Below are 27,320 nucleotides of genomic sequence, written 5' to 3' on the forward strand. Positions count from 1 at the left end.
GATCCTGCTGCTGATGCTGATCCTGCTGCTGTTGATGATACTGCAGCCACTATAGCTGCTGATGCTGCTGTTGATGATGATGATAGCTGCTGCTGATGCTGCTGCTATTGATGCGGATAATACTCCTGCCACTAAAGCTGCAACGGCGATTGATCCTGCTGCTGATGCTGATCCTGCTGCTGATCCTCCTGCTGCTGCTACCGTTGCTGTTGCTACCGCTACTCTTCCTGCTGTGGAAAGTGCTGCTACTGTTGCGGCTGCTGACGCTCAATGATGATGCTGCTGCTGATGCTGCAGCATATACAATTGCCGCTTTTTGCTGCTGGTACTAACACTGCTGCTGATGATAATGATGATATTACTGGTAATGTTACTGAAGCTGCAAGTGATACAGCTGCTGCTGCGGCTCCTAACGCTGTTGCCGCCCTCCCTCCTGTTGTTGTGGCTGCTGTTGCCACAGTTGCCTCTATCCCTGCTTCTTAAGCCGTCTTCTTGCTGCTCTTTCAACAGTTGACGGCCGCCGCTGCGGTTGCCAGCAGCCGACCTCGCAACAAGACCAACCGACACGTGTCACTGCTGCTGCTGCTGCTGCATCTGCTGCCCGTGGATTCACTGCTGCACTCGCTGCTTTCTCCTTCAGTAGATAATGTCCCTGCTGCTGCTGATGCTGCCCATCAAACGCAGCTCCTGCAGCACAGAGAAGGCAGCGTTAAAAACCGCGCGGCCAAATGCACGCGACCGGGGTTTGTCACCGAAATGGGCACACGCAGGGGAACAACAGCAATAGATCAACAGGCTTAAAGCACCTGTAGGAATGCTCAGGGTTTGGTGTTATGGCATGAGGATCACAGAGTCAGGCTAAGGCATCTGGATGATTCTCGGGGTTCAGTGTTGTTGCATGAGCATCACAGAGTCAGGCTAAGGCATCTGGATGATTCTCAGGGTTCATTGGTATTGCATGAGCATCACAGAGTCAGGCTAAGGCGTCTGGATGATTCTCGGGGTTCAGTGTTGTTGCATGAGCATCACAGAGTCAGGCTAAGGCATCTGGATGATTCTCAGGGTTCAGTGTTATTGCATGAGCATCACAGAGCCAGGCCAAGGCACCGTATAGCCTTTACAAGATTATTGGGGGCAAGTGCTGTTAGCGAGCACCTACGAAGGCCGGCAAGGCACACGAATGGGTGGGTGACCAGCACCACACTCGGCCGCCTTTTCCCCCGAGTGGCAATGTTGACAACACCGCACCAGGTACTCATTTGAGGCCGAGTGGACCCAGGGGATGCCCAGGACCGATTCATATCATCGTCACTGGTTATGGCCGTGAACGGGAATGGATCTCGGGTCGCCGGGTTCGTTTGCGCAGCGCGCTGACCGCTACACGACCTCTCACCGACACACGCAGTCACGTACACACACACGCAGTCACGTACACACACTCACGTACACACACACACGCACTCACGTACACACGCACACACGCACTCACGTTCACACACACACGCACTCACGTACACACACACGCACTCACGTACACACACACACACGGGCACACATGGCACGCACTGCGCGTGCACGTGGAAACACAGCGAGCGGGTGACGGAAGCTGCCCTCCCCCCAGCACCTCCCCTCCATCCCCCATTAATCTGCCCACAGAGGCACCCCGATTAGGCGAGAGTCGTCCAATTTTGGAGCTGGGGGGTGGGGGGTGGAGATGGGTGATTCGGGGTGCCATCGTGCGCAGGAGACAGGGTGGGGACGGTGCTGTGGGATAGACGGAACCGCGGGGTGAAATGCGCCCTAATGATGTGGGTTGCCGGGGAAACGGAAAAAAAAGAAATCCCAATTATTGGGCACCCGGAGGACAGCGCTGCGACAGGGCCCACCACCGCCGCCGCCGCTGCTGCTGCTCAATTGTGTCCGGTTGCGCGAACTCTGAGTGGTGGCGAGAGTGGTCGGTGGGTGACGGGCGAGACGGCTGGAGAGTGGAAATAGTGGCCCGGGATATGAATTGTGAGTTGCGTTGAATCGGAACGAACTCACACTCTGAATAGATGTTACACACAAAGACAAAGGAGCCCCCCCCCCAGCTGCCACCCCTCTCTTGTATAGCCTCTAACAGGCTATTGGGGCAAGTGCTGTTATCGAGCAGCAGTGGGTGGTGTGGTCAGGACCACGCCCGGGCTGTCTTTGTCTCTTTAGCGCCCATGTTTAGACTCGACATTTGGTAGTCGTTTCACGCTGAGTCGACCTAGGGGAGGTGCAGGACCGGTTCAAATATTCACCGCTGTTATTGGTCGTGAGTGGGGATTGAACTCGGGTTGCCGAGTGCGTGGCGCAGTGTGCTGACCACTGCACCACCGCTCCCCATTCACACACACTCATCCAACCACACACACACTCATTCATTCACACTCATACACTCACACTCATTTACACACCCACACACTCACCCACACTCATCCACACACCCACACTCATCCACCCACCCTCATCCACACCCACCCACCCCCACCCACCCACACACTCATCCACACCCACACTCATCCACCCACGCTCATCCACACCCACCCACACACCCATCCACACCCACCCAAACCCATCCACACACTCATCCACACTCATCCATCCACACCCATCCACACCCACCCACACACTCATCTATATAAACACGCGCGGGGTAATGTGTCTCTGAACAAAGCAACGTGGAACGAATCCACGTGGCACTCGGCTCTGGCCATGGGCGTCGTTAATGGACGTGGTCACCGCGGCTGCCATTAGCGGCTCGCTGTCACTCCCCTATCGCTGTTGTTGTTATTGTTACGAATATGAGGGCTGAGTGGACCTAGCAGCGAGCTGGTCAGTCGGACTCCGCGGAGTCGGTGTGTCAGAGCTGCGAGTCGGGTTGCCAGCACCTTTCGCAGAGTAGAAAGCAGACCCACACATGTCGCAGTCAGCACCGTACTATGTGGTGTTATAGTATCAGCGCCGTGCAAGGATCGTGTATTCAAGTTCAGTGCAATACCGGCATCACATCTCGGTACAAGTCAACTCCTACCACCTGGACGCAGACTCCAAATCCTGGACTCTCTGGGTCAAACCACGAGCAGGTGGCGACCCACCCAGTTACAAGTCCCCAGTATTTACTGATAAAAGCATTACTAAGATTACGGGTACTGTATGATGATTATACACTGGTCAACACACTTTTTCTGGCATATGGTATTCCAACGGTTTTAAAGATAATTTTGGGGTGCTGATTCCAAATCTGGCATCACTTTTTGTCTATCACATCAGGTTTTTGAGATATCAAATATTGCATTTTCAATCAAAACTGCAGAAGAAAAATATTAAATAAATGTGGATATCTACATAAAATGATATTATAAACACACTCTCCTAAAAATACAGCACCATATTTTAACACTAAAGCAGTCACTGACTCGCAACAACTTGCAATAATAAGTGACAGAGTTAATTTCTGGTAAAATCAATGAAAATGGGGTATGCCGATAGCATAAAAATGAGATGTGATGGAGCAAATCTGAGATCAGATTTGGAATCAGCACCCTGAAATTAGTCTAAAACAGCTGCAAAAGTCCAGGCCAGAAAAAAATGTTTTTTGTTGTTGACCAGTGTTATTTATTACAGTATTGCAGTCATGTTGTTGTGAATAACGAAGCAACTATCGAAGAGACTCATATTCTTGGTTCTTTCGGTAAAGTCACGTAGAAGGGAAATAATAAAATAATAAAAATAAAAATAATAAAATAATTCTCACGACGTTTCGGCCACAACGCAAGCAGCCGTCCTCAGGTGAAGAACAGAGCTGTCGGAAAGACAGCGTCCTGTTTTATTTTTATTATTTTATTATTTCCCTTCTACGTGACTTTCACGAAAGAACCAAGAATATGAATCCCTGCAGTCACGAAAGCTTTAAATCGAAATAGAGAAGAGACATTTCTGTAGAAGAGACATTTCTGTAGAAGAGACATTTCTGCCATCTGAATGCACGCGAAGGACTCAAAGTAATGTCGCGCAAGGATGGGGTAATCAACCGGCAATCTAAGGGTTGCAGATGCAATCAGCAAAGCGGGAGGGGTGTCAATGGATAAGGCAAAGGCAGCATACACGGGGGATGTGGGGTAAAGGAATGTGTAGCTTCGTGGTAGAACGTGGTGAGAGAGAGAGAGTGTGTGCCGTAGACGTTATTAAGAAGAGGAGGTTTATATTCTCAGGTTTTTTTCGGTAAAGTCACGTAGGTAAAAACATTAAAATTAATGAAAGTAAAATAAAACAAAAATAAATAAATATTTTTATTTTTGTTTTTTATTTTTGTTTTGTTTTATTTTACTTTCATTAATTTTAATGTTTTTACCTACGTGACTTTACCGAAAAAACCTGAGAATATGAATCATTGCAGTCACGAAAGCTTCAAATCTAGAAAGAGGAGGTTTGCTTCGGCACCAACCTGTCAATCAATTTGGCTGAATGCAAAGTGTGGATCCACGTGTTTCGGTTTTGATTGACGCGTCACGAACACACGTCACGAAAATACGTCACAAAGACAAACACACGTCACGAAAATACGTCAGAAACACACGTCACGAAGACACGTCACGAAGACACGTCACAAAGACACGTCACGAACACACGTCACGAGCACACGTCACAAACACTCTTGGCAGGGCATTGCGCATTTCAGCCGCGAGAATGCGAGTGTGTGTGCACGCGTGCTGAACCTCTGTCACGCCGTACGTGGCCAACCGGCTAAATATGTGTGGATAAAAGAGGGCGACTGAAGCGACTGCACGGGTAGATCTGAGACATCATCTCTCCGCGGAAGGCCTCCGACACAGCGGTGATGCACGGCTCGCTGCCAGAGCTCCGTTCGAGACAGCCGTCATCTCGAGACACGATGCCACGGGCACAATTGGAATTTTAAAAATTGGGGGGGTTGGGCGGGGATTCTTTTTTAAATGTCATTTTTGTTCAACACGTGGAGAGATAAACACAGCACGACGGACTGGCAGCCGATGAGGAACGCAGTCATTGCTCTTCAATCATTCCAGATTTGCAGCGTCTCACGAGGGTCGCTGCTTTCTTTGGACGTTTGGCTAATTCCGCCCGTGATTGTGTGATCGTCTGTTTGTGTGATTGTGTGATTGTGTGGTTGTGTGTGATTGTGTGATTGTGTGTTTGTGTGATTGTGGAATTGCGTGTTTGTGTGTTTGCGTGATTGTGTGTTTGCGTGATTGTGTGTTTGCGTGATTGTGTGTTTGTGTGATTGTGTGATTGTTTGTGTGTTTGTGTGATTGGGTGATTGTGTGTTTGTGTGATTGTGTGTTTGTGGAATTGCGTGGATTCCGTGTTTGTGTGATTGTGTGTTTGTGTGTTTGTGTGATTGTTTGTGTGTTTGTGTGATTGGGTGATTGTGTGTTTGTGTGATTGCGTGGATTCCGTGTTTGTGTGATTGTGTGTTTGTGTGATTGTGTGTTTGCGTGTTTGTGTGAGTGTGTGAGTGTGTGATTGCGTGATTGCTTGATTCCGTGTTTGTGTGATTGTGTGAGTGTGTGTTTGCGTGATTGCGTGTGTGTTTATGTGATTGTGTGTTTGTTTGAGTGTGTGTTTGTGTGAGTGTGTGATTCTGTGTTTGTGTGTTTGTGTGATTGTGTTTGTGTGTTTGTGTGATTGTATGTTTGTGTGAGTGTGTGTTGTGTGAGTGTGTGATTCCGTGCGTGTGTTTGTGTGATTGTGTGTTTATGTGAGTGTGTGTTTGTGTGAGTGTGTGATTCCGTGTTTGTGTGTGTGATTGCGTGATTGTGTGTTTGTGTGATTCCGTGATTGTGTGTTGTGTGATTGTGTGTTTGTGTGATTGTGTGTTTGTGTGATTCCGTGTTTGTGTGTTTGTGTGATTGTGTGAGTGTGTGATTGCCTGATTGCGTGTTTGTGTGATTGTGTGTTTGTGTGTTTGTGTGATTGCGTGTTTGTGTTTGCGTGATTGTGTGATTCCGTGTTTGTGTGATTGTGTGTGGGAAGAAAGCCCGGAGCAACCCCCCTGCCCCCCGCCCCGCGTGCGAGTGCAGAGTGGGGGGGGAGTCTCTCTCCTGCAAGCCCGGCACGCGCTCCGAGTCGTCAAATCACAATCGCAGTTGGTATTCACGCGATTCCTTCAGCGCAAGTATCCACGATTGCTTATTTTCCCATAAACTGCGTTTATATTTTCAGTTGTTCGCGTTTATGTATAATTTAATGTATGTACGATTGAGTTTATGTATGATTGGATGTATGTATAAGTTTATGTATGGACACGTTTATGTAGGAATCCGTTTATGTATAATTGGATGTCATGTGTGTACACGTTTATGTTTGAATGGCTTTATGTACGAATGAGTTTATGTATGATTGGGTGTATGTATGAGTGTATGTATGAATGAGTTTGTGTATGATTGGGTGTATGTATGAGTGTATATATGAATGAGTTTGTGTATGATTGGGTGTATGTATGAGTGTATATATGAATGAGTTTGTGTATGATTGTGTCTATGGATGAGTGCATGTATGAATGATTTTGTGTATGATTGGATTAATGCATAAGTGACTGTCTGTGTAGTGACATAGAATCGGTCACTTAGCAGCATAGCGCTGGCTGCTGGCAGGGAAGGGGATCTGCAGCTCACAGCAGCCCTGACTGACAGCAGGCCACGTGATAGCCCAGAGAGAGGGATGGAGGGGAAAGGTCACGGAAGGGGCACGTCGAGAGCCTGCTAGAAGGTTCCAGAAAGGGGGTGTGGCCTTGGGGGCGGAGCCAGGCCGCGCTGACAGGATAAGAGGAGCCCCAGGAGGGGAGCTCGGGGCTGTCGTGTGAGGTGGGGTCCCCGTCGCGCTGCTGCTGGAGTCTTCGTCGCCGTCGCCGTCTTCACCGTCTCGTCGTCGTGAGTCAGGCAGTCTGCCAGCTGTCCTGACTGGGTACCGTAGTCGCTAAAGTGTGAACTGTTAAGGCTGTTAATAAACAGAGTGCCTCACACTCTTAGTGTCTCTGAGTCAGTCACTACATATGTAGAAGTTTATGTCTGTATGAGTGTATGTATGTCTAATTGGATGGACGTATGCACAAGCTTATGTGTGAATGGGTGTGTGTATGTATGCATGGGTGTATGTATGAGTGTATGTATGAATGGGAGTGTGCATGTATGCTTGGGTGTATGTACGAGTGTATCAACACAAGCTCTCGACGTGACTTCCTCTGCAATTGACAGCCGTCGCGATGGCTCCACGGTCTCCGTTTTGCTTTGCTCAAATGTCTCCGTCCATCTGAAAGGCGACCACAAAGGGGCCGATGTTTCACAGACGACTACAGCCTGCAGTCGTCTTGTAGTAGGCCTCGGCAAAGTAAGGTAAAAGTTAAACGGTAAAAAAAAACAAGAGAAACTTTACCCTACCTTATACCTTACCACAATACAATCGCGCTACCCTACCTTTTACCCTTTAGCAGGTAAGGTAAAAGGTAAAAAAGAACGAGCCTACCTTTACCATACCTTTTACCCTTATCCCATACAAATTTCGCGATTACAGGGTAATTACTGGGGTAAAAAACATAGAATTTTTTTCTCTCTGGCGACTTGTTTTCTCTGCCTGTGTCCTCTTTAGAATGTTCACACTTAAATTCTAACTTAGCAATCTTTGAAATACGTAATCAACCAGGCTATGCGTTAATTGTGTGTTGACCGATCCTCTGTGTTGTATTACATTACATTTCGATATTTTACTAGGTTATTTAATTTTAGTGTGTCCTCCTGATTTTCAGGCTTACTTGCCGTGCAACACCACGTCTGTTGACCACTCATTGATATGCACATTTTTTCTCTAACCCCCCTTCCTTCTCTCTGCCTCCGCCCCCCCTCTGTCTATTTAAGGCCACCCCACAGAGACGATCACCCCTCTCTGTTACCTGTGTTGCTCCCGCTATGTATCTTGGTGATATCTGTCTGCTAATATGTCTGTCAAAAGTTTTCTGGTTAGATTTTATGTCGCTATTTCATTATACCTGATGATGATTGCTTGTGTTGCAATCGAAACGTCGTATCCTATTATTTAATTTAATGTATTATTTTATCTTTAGACGTGACTTAACCGAAAGAACCAAATAATAATTCCTGCAGTCACGAAAGTTCTAAAATTAAGACTAGTTAGAGCGCTTTATTCATTTTTCGATTTAAAGCTTTCGTGACTGCAGGGATTCATCTTCTTGGTTCTTTCGGTAAAGTCACGTAGAATGGAAATAATAAAATTATACAAATAAAACATAATAAAATAATTCTCACGACGTTTCGGCCACAACGCAAGCAGCCGTCCTCAGGTGAAGACCAGGTCTGTCGGGGAGACAGCGTCTGAATGAAACAGCACCATGCTTGGAGCGTATATTTAATCTGGGTTGGAAGGGGGGGAAAGGGTGCCTTGACAAAATAATTTGCATATCAAGAGGAATTTAGCATATTTATGGGAAATGCAGGTATGTGATTAGTACTACTTATGCCCGTGCATTATGCAGGATTAGCAGCATCAAAGGGAGGGGATATGGGAAATGCAGGTATGTGATTAGTACTATTTATTCCCGTGCATTATGCAGGATTAGCAGCATCAAAGGGAGGGGATATGGGAAATGCAGGTATGTGATTAGTACTACTTATGCCCGTGCAGTATGCAGAATAAGCAGCATCAAAAGGAGGGGATATGGGAAATACAGGTATGTGATTAGCTCTACTTATGCCCGTGCATTATGCAAGATTAGCAGCATCAAAAGGAGGGGATAGGGGTAGCATTAATAAAGGGAAGGAGTGTTAATAGAATGTAGCTGCATTAACTAAAACCACCACGTAAACAACTCAAGGTATAAACTACATAGTATCATCAGTATACTAAATATACTCTACAATAAGCTGAGTTACTAACAGTAAGTAATACATAACAATTCTACGTCGTAAAAAAATATAATATGCTTCCATCTAAACTTTATTCTCTTACATCAAACGAGTCTACACCGTACTATATACTGCCATAGACAAACCCAACATTAAATTATATACTGTATTGCTATAAACCACCCTAATATTACACTATGTATTATTCTACCCACCCTAATGTATATAACACTGCTGTATATGGTACAGTGTATAATAACAAATAGAATACAATTTATATGCTTAATACAATGTACAAAGTAATATATAGTATCGTAATTGTATAGTGAAGGATGTAGAGTGGAGGTTGTCTGGTGCCAGGATGTTGAGTGGAGTTTGTCTGGTGCCAGGATGTAGAGTGGAGTTTGTCTGGTGCCAGGATGTAGAGTGGAGGTTGTCTGGTGCCAGGATGTTGAGTGGAGTTTGTCTGGTGCCAGGATGTAGAGTGGAGTTTGTCTGGTGCCAGGATGTAGAGTGGAGTTTGTCTGGTGCCAGGATGTAGAGTGGAGGTTGTCTGGTGCTAGGATGTTGAGTGGAGTTTGTCTGGTGCCAGGATGTAGAGTGGAGTTTGTCTGGTGCCAGGATGTAGAGTGGAGTTTGTCTGGTGCCAGGATGTTGAGTGGAGTTTGTCTGGTGCCAGGATGTAGAGTGGAGTTTGTCTGGTGCCAGGATGTAGAGTGGAGTTTGTCTGGTGCCAGGATGTAGAGTGGAGGTTGTCTGGTGCCAGGATGTTGAGTGGAGTTTGTCTGGTGCCAGGATGTAGAGTGGAGTTTGTCTGGTGCCAGGATGTAGAGTGGAGTTTGTCTGGTGCCAGGATGTTGAGTGGAGTTTGTCTGGTGCCAGGATGTAGAGTGGAGTTTGTCTGGTGCCAGGATGTAGAGTGGAGTTTGTCTGGTGCCAGGATGTAGAGTGGAGTTTGTCTGGTGCCAGGATGTAGAGTGGAGTTTGTCTGGTGCCAGGATGTAGAGTGGAGTTTGTCTGGTGCCAGGATGTAGTGTGGAGTTTGTCTGGTGCCAGGATGTAGAGTGGAGTTTGTCTGGTGCCAGGATGTAGACTGGAGTTTGTCTGGTGCCAGGATGTAGAGTGGAGTTTGTCTGGTGCCAGGATGTAGAGTGGAGTTTGTCTGGTGCCAGGACGTAGTGTGGAGTTTGTCTGGTGCCAGGATGTAGAGTTGAGTTTGTCTGGTGCCAGGATGTAGAGTGGAGTTTGTCTGGTGCCAGGATGTAGAGTGGAGTTTGTCTGGTGCCAGGATGTTGAGTGGAGTTTGTCTGGTGCCAGGATGTAGAGTGGAGTTTGTCTGGTGCCAGGATGTAGCGTGGAGTTTATTACTATTAACACTCCTTCCCTTTATTAATGCTACCCCTATCCCCTCCTTTTGATGCTGCTAATCCTGCATAATGCACGGGCATAAGTAGTACTAATCACATACCTGCATTTCCCATATCTCCTCCCTTTGATGCTGCTAATCCTGCATAAAGCACGGGCATAAGTAGTACTAATCACATACCTGCATTTCCCATATCCCCTCCTTTTGATGCTGCTAATCCTGCATAATGCATGGGCATAAGTAGTACTCATCACATACCTGCATTTCCCATATCCCCTCCCTTTGATGCTGCTAATCCTGCATAATGCACGGGCATAAGTAGTACTAATCACATACCTGCATTTCCCATAAATATGCTAAATTCCTCTTGATATACAAATTATTTTGTCAAGGCGCCCTTTCCCCCCCTTCCAACCCAGATTAAATATACGCTCCAAGCATAGTGCTGTTTCATTCAGACGCTGTCTCCCCGACATACCTGGTCTTCACCTGAGGACGGCTGCTTGCGTTGTGGCCGAAACTTCGTGAGAATTATTTTATTATGTTTTATTTTTATTATTTTATTTCCATTCTACGTGACTTTACCGAAAGAACCAAGAAGACGCTTTATTCATATAGAATACTCTCTAATCGGGCGTTTAGGCTGTCGACGACACCGTCCTCCATAACCTCCTCGTCCCAGTCGTCTTGGTCGATGGCGATCTCATCAACAACCTGATCAAGTTCGTCATTGCCATCATCCTTGGACGGACGACAGGCAATAAGATCCTGCGCCGCTCGAGCCCAGTTAGACGGAACCTTCAGGCAGCCGGCCGTGATCCATGAGCGCAAGCACATGGACTTTATGAAGAGCGTCGTTGACAGCGACTGCCGAACGCATGTGAACTCCCGCCTGGCTCCGCTATTCGCACGTTCACAGGGAGTTGACGTCGCCGGCGCTCCCAAGTAGTCGCAGGCCATCTTGTAGTGGGCGGGGAGCAGCTCTTTGCGGAGAAACCACCACTGCATTACGTCAATGAAGGCACCGGCGGTCGTGACGCCCATGCTCAGAAAACGATCGACTTCATCGCCGTCGTCTATGGAGTTGCCGACGTTGCTGAACAGGGTGCTGAACAGCGACCGCTCCTCCATATGGGCAGCAACTGCCGTCGGCGAGATCGTGAGCACGTCCGAGTAGCCTTTACCCTTTTACCCGGTAATAAAGGTAATTTACCTTGCCGAGGCCTATCTTGTAGTAAGCGAGCAATGATTCTCCCATTGAAGTTAATCCGCGGCGTGCACATTTGTTTCTCTCTCTCAAAAATGTAGGACCGTGACCGCCAGCACGCACCGTGGCCAACTCGCTTGAGAACAACATCACAGAGACCGTCAGCGTCAGCAGCCACTGTGATTCGTGGCCCGGGGAGCGAAGGGAACGGAGCTGACGACGAACCCTTAGGGTCGAGCTTCGTGGCAGCAGCGAGACGCGGCGTTACGTAAGCAAGAGGTGGGGGGGGGGGGTTCACAAGATGTGGGGGAAAGTGTGGCATGCGGCGGCAGCATCACCACCAGCAGCAGGATCAGCAGCAGGATCACCAGCAACAGTAGTGTCAGCAGTAACAGCAGCAGCAACAGCAGCAGCATTATCAGCAGCAACAGCATACGCAGTAACAGTATCAGCAGCATACAGAAGCATCAGCAACAGCATCAGCAGCAGCATCAGCAGCATACAGAAGCATCAGCAACAGCATCAGCAGCAGCAGCAGCATCAGCGGGCCCAAAATCAGCAGCTTCATCACCGAGAATGAACAGTGACGTCACCGTCAGCAGCAGCAGCAAGGGAAGCTTTTCTGCAACGGATTGAATCCGACTTATTGTCAACACCCAGGCAGCAATATCAGCACTTTCATTATCGTCGATAATTAGTGGAATCATCGTCATCACCATTGTCGTTATCATCATGGTCATAAGCAGCGGCGCAACAGCAGCAGAGGTTGATCATCATCAGCAGCAGCATTGTTATAATCATCATATCAGTATCACCATGTAAATATAATTCATTGTCTCGTGCACGACATTGCCATTCGCAAGTTGGCCGTGTACACTTGTTCATGGATTGTTTTGGTCACGCGTTGTTCACGCATTGTTCACGCGTTGTTCACGTGTTTTGTTGTTGCTGTAACCAGTTCCCCATCGACAATTATTTGCAATTATTTCCCAATGGGGTTTTTACCTGCGCCAAAATAAAATAACAACTCGACCCAAATCTGATGATGATTGCTTTGTTTTGTTTTACCAGCATTACAATCGTCAAGAGATTGACATCATCATCATCGTCATTTGCAGCGATGTCATCATCATCCTCATCATCCCAACATTACCAAAACAGGCACGACATTTCACATCTCTCTGGGGCAAGCAGACACCACCGCGTGAAATGCAGTGGGTGTTTAGAAGCAGAATGGGTTTCTCTTCGGTTAAATAACGGAAAGTGACTTGAATTGGGGGGGAGGCAGGGGGTGCAATTGGCCAATGAGTTCTCAGCGGGTTAAAGGACAGCGAATGTGACATTATGAGCACACACCCTCGGTGGCATCTCGCTAAACAACGGAAATGTACACACGCGCGTAACGGAAACATCGAGAACGTGCGTGCACACACACACACACGTAGTATATATTTGGGAGACCATTTGAGATCAAACGATACTGTGTGTGAGAGAGAGCGAGAGAGAGGGGAGAGGGAAGAAGGGCGGGAGACGAGAAGACAAATGGACTGAGACAAAGGGAGCGGGCCGGGCGAGTGACGGTAATGGGCAGCGAGAGGTTCAAGCGCAGAGACACAAAGCCTCGAGCCTGGCGACGCGACACCGCCGCCACCGCACTGTCCCCGTAATGAGCACCAGTGCAACTCGTGGTGATGGTGGTGGCGGTGGTGGCGGTGGTGGTGGTGGTGATGGTGATGGTGGCGGTGGTGATGGTGGCGGTGGTGATGGTGGTGACGGTGGTGATGGTGGCGCTGGTGGTGGCGGTGTAGGCGGTGGTGATGGTGGTGGTGATGGTGGTGGCGCTGGTGGTGATGGTGGTGGTGGTGATGGTGGTGGCGGTGGTGATGGTGATGGCGGTGATGGTGGTGCTGATGGTGGTGCTGGTGGTGGTGGCGGTGGTGCTGGTGGTGATGGTGATACTGGTGGTGATGGTGGTGATGATGGTACTGGTGATGGTGATGCTGATGGTGCTGGGGATGGTGGTGCTGGTGGTGGTGACGGCGGTGGGGCTGGTGGTGATGCTGGTGATGGTGGTGATGGTGGTGCTGGTGGTGATGGTGGCGGTGGTGATGGTGATGCTGATGGTGCTGGGGATGGTGGTGCTGATGGTGGTGCTGGTGGTGGTGGCGGTGGGGCTGGTGGTGCTGGTGGTGATGGTGGTGATGATGGTACTGGTGATGGTGGTGATGGTGGTGCTGGTGGTGATGGTGATGCTGGTGGTGATGGTGGTGATGATGGTGGTACTGGTGATGGTGGTGCTGATGGTGATGCTGGTGATGCTGGTGGTGATGGTGGTGGTGCTGGTGGTGATGCTAGTGATGGTGGTGATGCTGTTGATGGTGGTGATGCTGGTGATGGTGGCGGTGCTGTGGTGGAGCGACAGTGTAGCGGTGAGCGCTACGCTGCGCTCCGAACCCTGCCACACGAGTTTGATTCCCGCTCACGGCCAATGCCGGTGACAATTAACTCAACCGGTTCTGGGCCTCCTGGTGCGATGTGTAAATATCGCCACTGGGGAGACAAAGGCGGCCGGGCGTGGTGCTGGCCCCACCTCCTCGCACGCCGTTCCGGTCTTCACAGGTGCTGGCGAACAGCACTTGCCCCAACAGTCTGTTCAGGCTATACGGGGGATCTTTGATAGTGGTGCTGGTGGTGATCACCACGATGGTGTTAAAATCCTCGCGAGCTCGGTTTGATTCTCGACCAGGGCTAACATCAGGAGCTGAATCTGATTTGGGTTTCCCCGAGGTCAACTCAGCACTAAATGAGTACCTGGTCCAGGAAGCAAATGTCAGTACTGCGGATTCCAAACGCGGTTATTTGTGGTGGCCACATCATTTGTTCGGGTGAAATGGCAGCCTTAATAGGTGCTCGCTAACATCGCCTACACAGCCTTCGCTTTGATGTTCGTGGTAATGGTGATGGTGTTCTCTGTGATTGTGGTGCTTTCTGTGATGATGGTAATCATTACGACGGCAGGTGTGATGGTGGTGCATCTTCATTGCTCTGCATACACTCACACAAGTGTGTCTCTGCCATTGTCTCTGTGTGTGTCTGACTCTATGTGTGTCACTCACCCTATAATCTCCCTTTTCCTTGAGTTAAACACGAGATCACATTTCATATGTACGCGCCGCTCACGCACACACGAACACACACGTAAAATAATGCAATGTACAAAGACGAAGATCACCCCGTTTAGCCTCGACGGACTGTTGGGGCAAGTGCTGTTAGCGAGCACCTATAAAGGCCGCCACAGCACACGAGGTGGCCAAAACCACACCCGGCCGCCTTTGTCTCCCTTGTGGCGATGTTTACACATCACAACAGGTACTCAGTTGAGGCTGACTCTACCTAGGGGAGGCCCAGGACCATGTATATGTGCACACACATATACATACACACATTCGTTCATACATAAGCACATGCTCTCACACACACACACTAAAGCACATACATAATCACCACACACACGCTCGCACAAATAGAGGAATGGTGGCGCAGTAGTTAGCGCACTGCGCTACGAACCCGGCGATCCGAGTTCGAATTCTGCTCACGGCCTAGATCAGTGGAAAGTGAAATTTGAACCGGTTTTACTCCCCTCCCACCGCGCCCCCCTCCTCCTGCCCCCACCCTCCACCCTCCCCTACCGCCTTCACAACCCACAATGACCCTCCCCCCATACGGGCACGCTCCCCACACCGCCCACATCGCCGGCGTCGAGTGGCAATCATCCAGCAGTAGATTCCCTGGACGGACGTGCGGCGGAGACCTGCGTGCATCAACTGAGTGTTTGTTATCATTAATTAGGAGAGATTTCAGCCGGGAGAGGCTATAATTGCAGTTAGCGTCACGCATTAACTGCCGCGGGAAACAATAAAACTGGGATTGACTGCGCGGCTGAATAATTCATGGCCGGGCTGCTCCGCTGCTGTCAGGGGTTTGAGGCTCAGAGGCGCGTTTCGTGTCACCGTGTCATCGTGTCATCGTCCATCACCACGGCGGCCTCATCCCCCCTCGCACCGCCAGCTCGCATCGCTCCGAGCCCAACATCCCGCGCGGTTAAACGCTGAACCCGGTGTCAAACCAACAAGGCCAAACCGGTAACCGTTTTGAGAATGGGTTACCGAGTGTGGTTCCGAAAGCCACCACGGACCTACCCGGTGGTGGTCTTCGTTTGTGGGCGGTATTTCTTGTTTGTTTAAGAGGTGGTGGCGTACCCACACTTTACCCCACCACCCGTGCCCGACTGTGGGTTTTACTCCGTTTAACGGAGTAGGCTTTCGCGAGCAATGTTATCGATAATTAAGGTTTTTTTTTGTTGGGTGAGATCGCGTAAATTGAAATGCGTCGTTAAACCCCATCACCACCCGACACAGTCGCTAAACAAGGTTTGTTAAATGTTTTATTTAAAGCTTTCGTGACTGCAGGGATTCGTCTTCTTGGTTCTTTCGGTAAAGTCACGTAGAAGGGAAATAATAAAATAAAATATATATAAAACAATAAAAATGCTCACGACGTTTCGACTGCAACACAAGCAATCATCATCAGGTGTGAAATCCACAGCAAGAAAACTTTACCGAAAGAACCAAAAATAAGGTTTGTTACGTAAACACAACGTGCTAATTAGTTGACTACTTCAGCACACCGGTGTGTTGGAGAGTAAACCCGCAGCGCTGTCTTCCCGACAGCTCTGTTCTTCACCTTAGGACGGCTGCTTGTGTTGTGGCCGAAACGTCGTGAGAATTGTATTGTTTTATTTTTATCATTTTATTATTTCCCTTCTACGTGACTTTACCGAAAGATACAAGAATGTGAATCCCTGCAGTCACGAAAGTTTTAAATCGAAATTTAAACCGTACAACATTAACAATTCGAGTACGACGTTTCGCTCGTGATTACAACCAGCCTCATCAGGCGATAGCGCGAATTGTGAAGAGGCCCTCCTGCTTCGGTCGTTTAGAACATTTCGGGTGCATCAGTCAATGAGTCTTCTGGCCCAGCCACGGACGTTATGGATTTTGATTTTATTTATTTCAGCAGGAAGGTCGCAATTTAAACCGCGCGGCTCAATGTAATGGGCGTTCTGCGTTGACACAGATGCTGCGCCGTGCAGATCTGATCTACGATCGTGGTTACACAGGTCGCGACACAAACAGCGAATATCGGAACACGTGCTGTGCATGTTCCAATAGCAGCAGGGTTGCGGCCTGTTGCGCAAAACAACAACAACAATGAAAATTAGCACATTTGGTATTAGCGAAGGCGCTGCGTTTCACAGGCAGAGCCTGCAGCAGTTCCACAGCAAGAGGGCGATGTTGTTGCGATGTGTAATCTCACTCGATTAAGTTGAAGGTAATTTGTTTTTTGAAGTGGTAAATTTGGACGATGCCGCTGGCACGCAATGGCCTTCTCGCTTCGAATGACACCAGGGGATCGTCCGCCCCGAAGCAGATGGGCGCGCGTAATATTCTTTATCACGGCCAAATGCACCCGCAGTGTTCGTCTGGGCGTACCGCCCTGGATTCGAACTTTGATCCTCGTGACACAGATGGCGAACGCGCAACCGCTGGGCCACCGCCCAAAAACTAAACTATTTTTTATTAAACCTTTAAATTTTATCAGGTGAGGGCCGCTGAGCTATGTAGCTCTTTATCAGAAGCGACCTGGCTATCACAAATGGCAGCCGAACGAAGTGGCTTATCACGTATAAGTTTGTAGCAGCCAAATACTCGAAACGCGTGATGTTGATTCTAAATGTAGAGGGAAACGCCGGAGGACCCGGAGAAAAATCCACGCAACCACGAGAGGCTCCAAATTTGCAGCAGGCGTCGGGGTCGGGATTGAACCCACGACCTCCTGCATACCGGGCGAGGTAGTTAACATCCGCAGGCACTGCTGAGCTGCGTGCTGTAAGAGGCAAGAGGCCTTGTTGCTTCCTGTGCGTGGTGAGTAGAGTCCCCGGGGGGCGGGGGGGGAGACCCATACGTAAGAGACAGGAACACTCGCTCAGGGTCACGGGCCGATACTAATTTTATCCTTCCTGGAGGGATGATGGGCTGAGATACTGATATAACATTCTACCATACGACCAACATTTACCAAATCGCGCCCGATCTCAGCTAGATCTCATCTGGATCTCAGAAACCAAGCACGGTTTATACTGGTAGGAACCTCCTGGCTACACCAGCCCACAGGGGATTATTGTGTCCGTCGTGCAGGGAGGGGCTGGGTGGGGAGGGGAGGGTGGGGAGGGGCTGGGTGGGGGGTGGGAGGGGTGGGGCTGGGTGGGGAGGGGCTGGTCACCCCGTGGTGCCCTTATAAAACTCAATGTTTAACCTACTCACCGCCGGCTTGTGCCCACCCTCACAGTCGGGCATATTTGCGGAATACACCACGCCGCCGTTGACCCTGGCCATTGACCGAGCAACCCAACGTTCCTACCAGCTCCCTCCGCAGGAATGTGTTTCTCCTGTGTGCACTCGGACGGGAGACTGCCTGGATATACCACGTGTTGTACTCTTGGGCTGCGAGGTGGGCAAAAGATGCTCCCACAACAATGGATTCTCGAATCTATCTGTGTGGCGCTTTCAGCATTATCCTGTTGTACTCTCAGAATTGTTTAATATTCAGACCCTACATGGAGCTGTTTTGATCTTGTATCATCTTGTGCGACCCAGCTCTGCCGGACACATTTTTTGTTACTTTAAAAACCAAAAATCCCTCTCACCTAGTAGAACATAAAGCACGCACCTGCTGGGTTTTCTCTGGGTTCTCCGGCTTCCGCCGGCGTGAATCCAAACACTCTTTAATAGAATTGGCCAAACATCCAGATGCGGGACCCACCTGAGAAAGAGTATTGTGAGAGGCTTTCCTGAGTACATTGGCTGAAAGCCTTTTTAAATTAAAAAAATAATGCTAATGCAGGACCCTCCTGTAAGAGAGTCGTTGGAATCAGTGGGGCTTTTCTGTGTAAATAAGTAATTATATTTTATATATTATTATATATTACTCATAAAAGTATTGTATTTTACAGTCTACGGGTGCTGCAATACCGATATGTTAACTACCTCGCCTGGTATGCAGGAAATTGTGGGTTTAATCCCGACCCTGATGCCTGCTGTATATTTAGAGTTTGCCGTGTCTCTTTCCCCGTCGTTGTGTTCATTTTTCTCCGGGTCCTCCAGTTTTTTCCTAGAATCATTAGGCATTTAGAGTATTTGGCTGCTATAAACGTCCACATGATAAGCCACTTCGCTGGGCTATCATTTGTGATAGCCAGGTCGCTTATGAGAAGGAGCTTTTTAGCTCAGTGGGCCTTACCTGGTTAAAAAACAAAATCAGTTTAGTATTAAAAAAATAAAGTAATCTCCTATCGAAATGAACATTGAGGCAGTGCCCCTTCCCCATTTACTGCCCTGAGCTGGTGGTGGAAATTCCTCACTCCCATAGCTGGAAACCCTCACTGATGCGCAATGTTATACTGGTAGGAACCCACTGGTTCCACCAGCCCACAGGGGAATATTGTGTCCGTCCGTCGTGCAGGGAGGGGCTGGGTGAGGAGGGTGGGGCGGGGCTGGGTGGGGAAGGTGGGGCTGGGTGGGGTTTTCCCTCCACGTTGTATCAACATCACGCGTTTAGAGAATCTGGCTGCGATACATTTCCACGAGCTATCATTCGTGATAGCCAGGTCGCTTCTGAAAAAGCGTTTAACAGCTCAGTGGGCCTTACCTGGTTAAATAAAAAAAAATATTAGTTTAACTTTAAATATTGCGAACAAACGGGACGGTCAAAACGTGACAAGCGTGCGATTATTGAATGGCATCGCGACCACGAATCGTGACAACTCCTCAACTCGCACGGCAGCGGCGGCGGCGATGGGAGCGAGCCACGCTTCATGCGCACCGGAGCGATGGTCTGGCGCTTTAGGTGGAACCTGGACTCGAGCCCCGTAACCCGTAGGGGGTGCAGCGAGACTAAGGTCAGGGGGGGGCCTTCAACTACAGGCGGGGGTCGTGTTCAGCTCACGCGGGGGGGGGGGGGGGTAAAGGGGGGAGTCAATCAAAGACTGAGGCAGAATCGGCTCAATTATTCATGAGCAAGGCCTAATCCCCACTCCCAGCCCCCATCAACACCACGCAGAGCCAGCCCAGCCCCACGACATGAATAATGTATCGGCTGTGCAGGGTGCGGAGTGCGGGGGTGGACACACAGACACACACACACATAGACACACACACACACACATAGACACACACACACATAGACACACACACACAGACACACACACACATAGACACACACACAGACACACACACATATACGCACAAAGACAAACACACACAGACATATGCAAATACTGTATACGCATAGACAATAACACACAGACATGCATAAACGTGCACACATAATATGCACACACTTAGACAATGACAAACACACAATATGACAACAACCACAATTCAACACCAAGTGATGGCAACGGCACCACGGTGCTTGTGCCAGGCTAGGTGCACTTTAATGCCATGTTAAAGTTTCGAAGGCTCCCTGCTGGCAGCAGATCACAGGACAGACTTGGGTGCCATGGGCTGTCCGACTGGAATGACTGGCAGATGCACCACGTTTTAGCCGCCCGGCACTCAGCTCGTTGTTGTGAGCGTCGCTCCTCCGACCCGCCACGGTTGCTGGAGTGCGGCTGCCTCCAACTGCACAGTAGCGTCCTTCACGAGCTTCCTCCACAGATACTCCACAAACATTGCAAGACCCCTTCTTGGTTCTTTCGGTAAAGTCACGTAGAAGGGAAGTAATAAAATAATAAAAATAAAACATAATAAAATAAAAGAAAAATATTATATTATTATATTATTTTATTATTTTACTTTATTATGTTTTATTTTTATTATTTTATTACTTCCCTTCTACGTGACTTTACCGAAAGAACCAAGAAGATGAATCCCTGCAGTCACGAAAGCTTTAAATCGAAATTGCAAGACCCCTTTGCCCCGTACTCTTGTTTGGTCTAAGGGGTTCTCCTAGCACCAGGCCATTACAGAAACACTCAGCAAATAAGCAGATATGTCCCCCAAGGGAAGGAGTTCAGACTCTTAGGAACAGTTCCTACCTGTAAGCATCGTAATATGGGTAATGGTAGTATTGTGTATGGTATTAAAAATTTGTGATCGCAAGCAACTAGGGCAATTTGCTATTTCCTCTGAAATGAGTGACCACCACTCATCCTTGCAGTGTCGAACAGCTCTCGGAGCCTTCCAGCGCGGGTAAGCGTCCTCATTCTCGCGCGTGGAATATTGCAGCGAGCTGGAACACCAACTTCATCAGCCAGGGATTCTGAGGAGGTCTGAACCGGACATCGAGTGCAACCAAAGGGGCTGCGTGAGCCTCAGTCCCGAAACCTCGCCCATTTCCCCTTCGCGTCAGCAGGGAAAGATGCCATTCCCAGTTCCAAGCGATGCTCAAATTCTTGCTTTTAACTTTCAACAGCCAGCTGAGACCATGCTATTCTGGGCATTTGAATGGGGCCCAAGTTGGACACCCACTCGGACAGTGAAAGATTGATAGGTGCATCTTACATGCAACAAGCTTCATGCGTTATCGCAACACTACATCGTCCAGCAGATGTGTCGGCTTGGAACAGGCATGTACGCATTATGTTGTGTGGATGTGCCAATTATGGTAATTACAAGCTCATGGACTACAGGGAAATCTCGCAGCCTCCTGCCGTTATTGTTGAACTGATGTAGCCCATGCCCTCTGATCACTCCTGCCCAAAAGCTTGCATTGTGACTCACTCAGGCGTTGAAAGCCACCCAATAAGACAACTCTACCCTTAGGGGCCACTTTTAGCCAACACCTGGGATAGAAGGTCACAGAAGGCATCTGACTCATCGGCCTTGCCTGCATCGCTCCCCAGATGTTCATCTTCGGTGGGGGCGTAGGCCACCATCACCACCATCACCACCGATTCTTGCTTCCTGTTGATAAGGAAGAGAGCCCACAACTGCCAGAGACTCATAGCTTCCCACTTCTCACCCCAAACGCTCCCCACGCCCGCCATCGTTGTATTCACCAGAGGAGGCCCTCTCTGTTGCTCGATGCTATCCTCCCCCCGAGAAGAGAACTGTTCACACCTAACAGTGACAGGAGCCAGCTACAGGCGGTATCGGTTTGGCTACTGCCAGAGGACCGCCAGCCCCCCCCCTTCCCCAGCAATCATCAGAGGTCGCAAACGGGTTTTGATTCCTTACCCGTACCCTACCCGAAATGAGTGACAAACGGTGACTCACCAGTGACTCACGGCCTACCCGTACCCGGCCGCACCAGGGTCACAAACGGGTACCCATACCTGTACCCGGCCGGGTACGGGTAGCCGGGTATCGGGTAGGGTACGGGTATCGGGTACCCGGTTGCGACCTCTGGCAAGCATCGAGACGTTTGACGTGCCCGTCAGTAGCGATTCTCCCGTGGGTTCTGGAGGCACGTCCGTGACAGGAGGAGTCGGAATCTCCTGGCTCTGGCAATCGGCATTTGGTCAGAGGACATCATGGATATCTTTTCCCACAGGGGCTTCTGGCACATTCTCATATTCGCTATATATCCGTGGTCCATTGGTAATTAGATGTATTCACACGTACAGATGGTGCAGAAACACACGTAATGGCATACACCTACACAGAAATACACACACACACAGACATAAGTACGCATGGACCCATACACAAAGACAAACACACACGTGGGCTCAGAGATGCGTGCTGAGAGAGAAGGGGAAATTAAAAATCACAAGCGTGGGATGACAGTGCGGCAGAGGAGAGAGAGAGAATTAAAGGAGAGCGAGGAGAGAGAGCGAGGTGGAGAGGGAGCGATGGGAAGAGAGAGAGAGAGCGAGGTGGAGACGGGGGTGGTTACAGCGGGAGAACACGCGTGTGTGGAGAGATGGCGTGGAGAGATTTAGGGAATGGGTGAGAAAAAGGGTGAGAGACGTATTTACTGTGCAGTACGGAGAGAGAGGTTGGGGGGGGGGGATGAAGAGAGTGACGATATAAACTGAGGCTGGGAGAGAACGAAAGAGATACAGAAAGGAGATATAACCGTGAGAGAGAGAGAGAGGAGACGTATATGGGGATTGGAGAAATGGATTTGTCTATAACGTTATATAAATATTTGAGATATCTGTAGAGAGACGGGAAACCAGATATATTATGTATATCGTGATAATAAAAGGGATATGTCCGCATAGAGATATGAAACTGGCGTATGGAAGGGATAAAAGCGATGTGTGTATAAAGGCGCAGGTGGAGTGAGATAATGGACCAGGTGGGAGATGTGCAGAAGCTTGTGGAGTAAGCGGGAGGCAGGCGTGTGGAGAGTGGAGGGAGATGGGTGGAGAAGGGAGAGAGAGAGATGGGTGAAAATGGGAGAGAGATAGGTGTAACGGGGAGGGGGATGGGTGGAACGGGAAGGGAGATGGTGGAGAGGGATATGTAAATTATAGAGGAGATTCAGAGAGAGGGAGGGAGGTGGGTGGAACGGGGAGGGAGATGGGTGTAAAGAGAGATCTGAATTATAGAGGAGATTGAGAGAAAGGGAGGGAGATATACAGTCGACTGAGATGTATATGGACGCGGGAGAGATGCGTGAGGAGTACGAGTGCGTGGGGTTCACCAACTTCACCCGAGTCCTCTCCCTGCGCCCCCAAGCATTGCAATCTGATGTGAATCAGCTCACGATTTGCTATGCACCACGTGTGTCTTCGTTTTCACTGCAATTGACTCCTGCGGTCCGTGGATGGTTCTCTCGCTATGCATGATTCTGGCGATGATGATGATAGCGTAACGATGCATGGGCAACGTAAATGATTGGAGCTTAGCGGATCGCATTCGTGCACGAATCCACGCTCTACCGGGACGCGTTTTTTGGGCACGTTCTCGACGGATTTCGTGTCACCCCTACAGACACTCGAGGCCGCTACAATCGCCACTGAAATCGTGTTTTTGTTTCATGGAATCGCATCACGAAATCGTTAGAAATCACTGCTGCTGCTGGTGGTGGCCTAAACTAGACACCAATTACAACCGAGTCGTGATAAATACTGGGCTTTGGGGTGCTTGCATCTGACGATGCGTGGACGTGTGTCTGCATATTTGCGGGGAGCGATCGTGTACCGGTTCGCGTGTACCGGTTACCGGTTCGCGTGCTGAACTACGGATCAGAAAACCAGAGTTCGATTCTCGCTCACGGCCAGTGGGGATGAGCTGAACCAGTCCTGGGCCTACCCTAGGTTGACTCAGCCTCACATGAGAACGTGGTGTGGTGTGAATACATCAGCACTGGAGAGACAAAGGCGGTCGGGCGTGGTGTTGGCCACCCACTGCCTCGTGTGGTGTGGCGGCCTTAGTAGGTGCTTGCCAGCAGCACTTGCCCCAACAATCTGTTAAGGCTATACTGGGAGATCGTTGTCTTTGTATGGCTGTCTGTGTGTCTGTATGTGTGCGAGTGTGTGTCTGTGAACAAATCTAACAATCTGTCAATACAGCTGCCTGTGCAGTATCTATGTGAATAGAATGTGGATTTACATAAAGTCTAAATGTGACCGCATATTAGGACGCTGCACAGAAACGGAGGATTTGTTAATTATCGAGAATCATATTCTATGGGTCTTTCGGTAAAGTCACGTAGATAGGTTCAAATAAATTAACAAAAAGCTACGACGTTTCGATCGAGTGAGATGAGAGGGGAGAGGCAGGAGAGTGCGTGGAGGGGAGTAGAGTGAGATGAGAGGGGAGAGGTAGGAGAGTGCGTGGAGGGGAGTAGAGTGAGATGAGAGGTAGGAGAGTGCGTGGAGGGGAGTAGAGTGAGATGAGAGGGGAGAGGCAGGAGAGCGCGTGTAGGGGCGTAGAGTGAGATGAGAGGGGAGAGGCAGGAGAGTGCGTGGAGGGGAGTAGAATGATATGAGAGGGGAGAAGCAGGAGAGTACGTGGAGGGGAGTGGAGTGAGATGAGAGGGGAGAGGTAGGAGAGTGCGTGGAGGGGAGTAGAATGAGATGAGAGGGGAGAGGCAGGAGAGCGCGTGGAGGGGAGTAGAATGAGATGAGAGGGGAGAGGCAGGAGAGTGCGTGGAGGGGAGTCGAGTGAGATGAGAAGGGAGAGGTAGGAGAGTGCGTGGAGGAGAGTAGAGTGAGATGAGAGGGGAAAGCTAGGAGAGTGCGTGGAGGGGAGTAGAGTGAGATGAGAGGGGAGAAGCAGGAGAGCACGTGGAGGGGAGTGGAGTGAGATGAGAAGAGAGAGGTAGGAGAGTGCGTTGAAATCGGTGTGATCTTGGAATTGATTCAAGACTGCACTGGGATCGAGTGTCGGGATCGCAGTGTGGGGTCAATGCCAATGTGGTCTCGTTTACGGCTGTGGCCGAGAAGTCTGGCAGCAGGATTTTGGATTATCTGAAGTGTGGGAAAAGGGGCATTTGGAGAGGCCGTATGGGGGGGGGGAGTTTCAGAAGCAGAGTGCGGGTGACTGATTAAGCTTTGGACGAAGGATCTCGCAGTCGTGGCTGTGGTGAGGATATGGTGAGTGCCGGAGAGGTCGTGCAGATCGACAACTCCGAGGTCCCGCACACTATGCACCAGTGATGCGTCTGAGTTTCAATCACCTTGCCACGCGGTTCTGTTCGTGTGTCTGGATGTCAACAAGTATGTCTGTTCGTGTGTGTGTATGTCAACAAGTATGTCTGTTCGTGTGTGTGTATGTCAACAAGTGTGTCTGTTCGTCTGTTTGTATGTCAACAAGTGTGTATGTTCGTGTGTGTCAACAAGTATGTCTGTTCGTGTGTCTGTATGTCAACAAGTATGTCTGTTCGTGTGTGTGCATGTCAACAAGTATGTCTGTTCGTCTGTCTGTATGTCAACAAGTATGTCTGTTCGTGTGTGTGTATGTCAACAAGTATGTCTGTCTGTGTGTGTGTATGTCAACAAGTATGTCTGTCTGTGTGTGTGTATGTCAACAAGTATGTCTGTTCGTCTGTCTGTATGTCAACAAGTATGTCTGTTCGTGTGTGTGTATGTCAACAAGTATGTCTGTTCGTGTGTGTGTATGTCAACAAGTATGTCTGTTCGTGTGTGTGTATGTCAACAAGTATGTCTATCTGTGTGTGTGTATGTCAACAAGTATGTCTGTTCGTCTGTCTGTATGTCAACAAGTATGTCTGTTCGTGTGTGTGTATGTCAACAAGTATGTCTGTTCGTGTGTGTGTATGTCAACAAGTATGTCTGTTCGTCTGTCTGTATGTCAACAAGTATGTCTGTTCGTGTGTGTGTATGTCAACAAGTATGTCTGTCTGTGTGTCTGCATGTCAACAAGTATGTCTGTTCGTGTGTGTGTATGTGAACAAGTATGTCTGTCTGTGTGTGTTTATGTCAACAAGTATGTCTGTTCGTGTGTCTGTATGTGAACAAGTATGTCTGTCTGTGTGTGTGTATGTCAACAAGTATGTCTGTTCGTCTGTGTGTATGTCAACAAGTATGTCTGTTCGTCTGTCTGTATGTCAACAAGTATGTCTGTTCGTGTGTGTGTATGTCAACAAGTATGTCTGTTCGTGTGTGTGTATGTCAACAAGTATGTCTGTTCGTCTGTCTGTATGTCAACAAGTATGTCTGTTCGTGTGTGTGTATGTCAACAAGTATGTCTGTCTGTGTGTGTGTATGTCAACAAGTATGTCTGTACGTCTGTCTGTATGTCAACAAGTATGTCTGTACGTCTGTCTGTATGTCAACAAGTATGTCTGTTCGTGTGTGTGTATGTCAACAAGTATGTCTGTTCGTGTGTGTGTATGTCAACAAGTATGTCTGTTCGTGTGTGTGTATGTCAACAAGTATGTCTGTTCGTGTGTGTGTATGTCAACAAGTATGTCTGTCTGTGTGTGTGTATGTCAACAAGTATGTCTGTTCGTCTGTATGTCAACAAGTATGTCTGTTCGTGTGTGTGTGTATGTCAACAAGTATGTCTGTTCGTCTGTATGTCAACAAGTATGTCTGTTCGTGTGTGTGTGTATGTCAACAAGTATGTCTGTTCGTGTGTGTGTATGTCAACAAGTATGTCTGTTCGTGTGTGTGTATGTCAACAAGTATGTCTGTCTGTGTGTGTGTATGTCAACAAGTATGTCTGTTCGTCTGTCTGTATGTCAACAAGTATGTCTGTTCGTGTGTGTGTATGTCAACAAGTATGTCTGTTCGTGTGTGTGTATGTCAACAAGTATGTCTGTCTGTGTGTGTGTATGTCAACAAGTATGTCTGTTCGTCTGTCTGTATGTCAACAAGTATGTCTGTGCGTGTGTGTGTATGTCAACAAGTATGTCTGTTCGTGTGTGTGTATGTCAACAAGTATGTCTGTTCGTGTGTGTGTATGTCAACAAGTATGTCTATGTCAACAAGTATGTCTGTTCGTCTGTCTGTATGTCAACAAGTATGTCTGTTCGTGTGTGTGTATGTCAACAAGTATGTCTGTTCGTGTGTGTGTATGTCAACAAGTATGTCTGTTCGTCTGTCTGTATGTCAACAAGTATGTCTGTTCGTGTGTGTGTATGTCAACAAGTATGTCTGTCTGTGTGTGTGTATGTCAACAAGTATGTCTGTACGTCTGTCTGTATGTCAACAAGTATGTCTGTACGTCTGTCTGTATGTCAACAAGTATGTCTGTTCGTGTGTGTGTATGTCAACAAGTATGTCTGTTCGTGTGTGTGTATGTCAACAAGTATGTCTGTTCGTGTGTGTGTATGTCAACAA

The 27,320-nt window shown here is 48.7% G+C and overlaps 1 long non-coding RNA gene across 1 annotated transcript in view; it reads right to left on the minus strand.

The window, feature by feature from the left end:
• Nucleotides 1–632: 632 nt before the first annotated feature.
• LOC144731045 (uncharacterized) overlaps nt 633–27,320 on the minus strand; it is a 37,261-nt gene continuing 10,573 nt past the window's right edge. Inside the window, exon 2 of the long non-coding RNA XR_013587888.1 lies at nt 633–687. This is a non-coding gene — a long non-coding RNA (uncharacterized LOC144731045). The remainder of the gene's footprint in view (nt 688–27,320) is intronic.

Source organism: Lampetra planeri, chromosome 2 (assembly GCF_965212315.1).
Source record: "Lampetra planeri chromosome 2, kcLamPlan1.2.h2, whole genome shotgun sequence".
NCBI classification, from domain to species: Eukaryota; Metazoa; Chordata; class Hyperoartia; order Petromyzontiformes; family Petromyzontidae; genus Lampetra; species Lampetra planeri.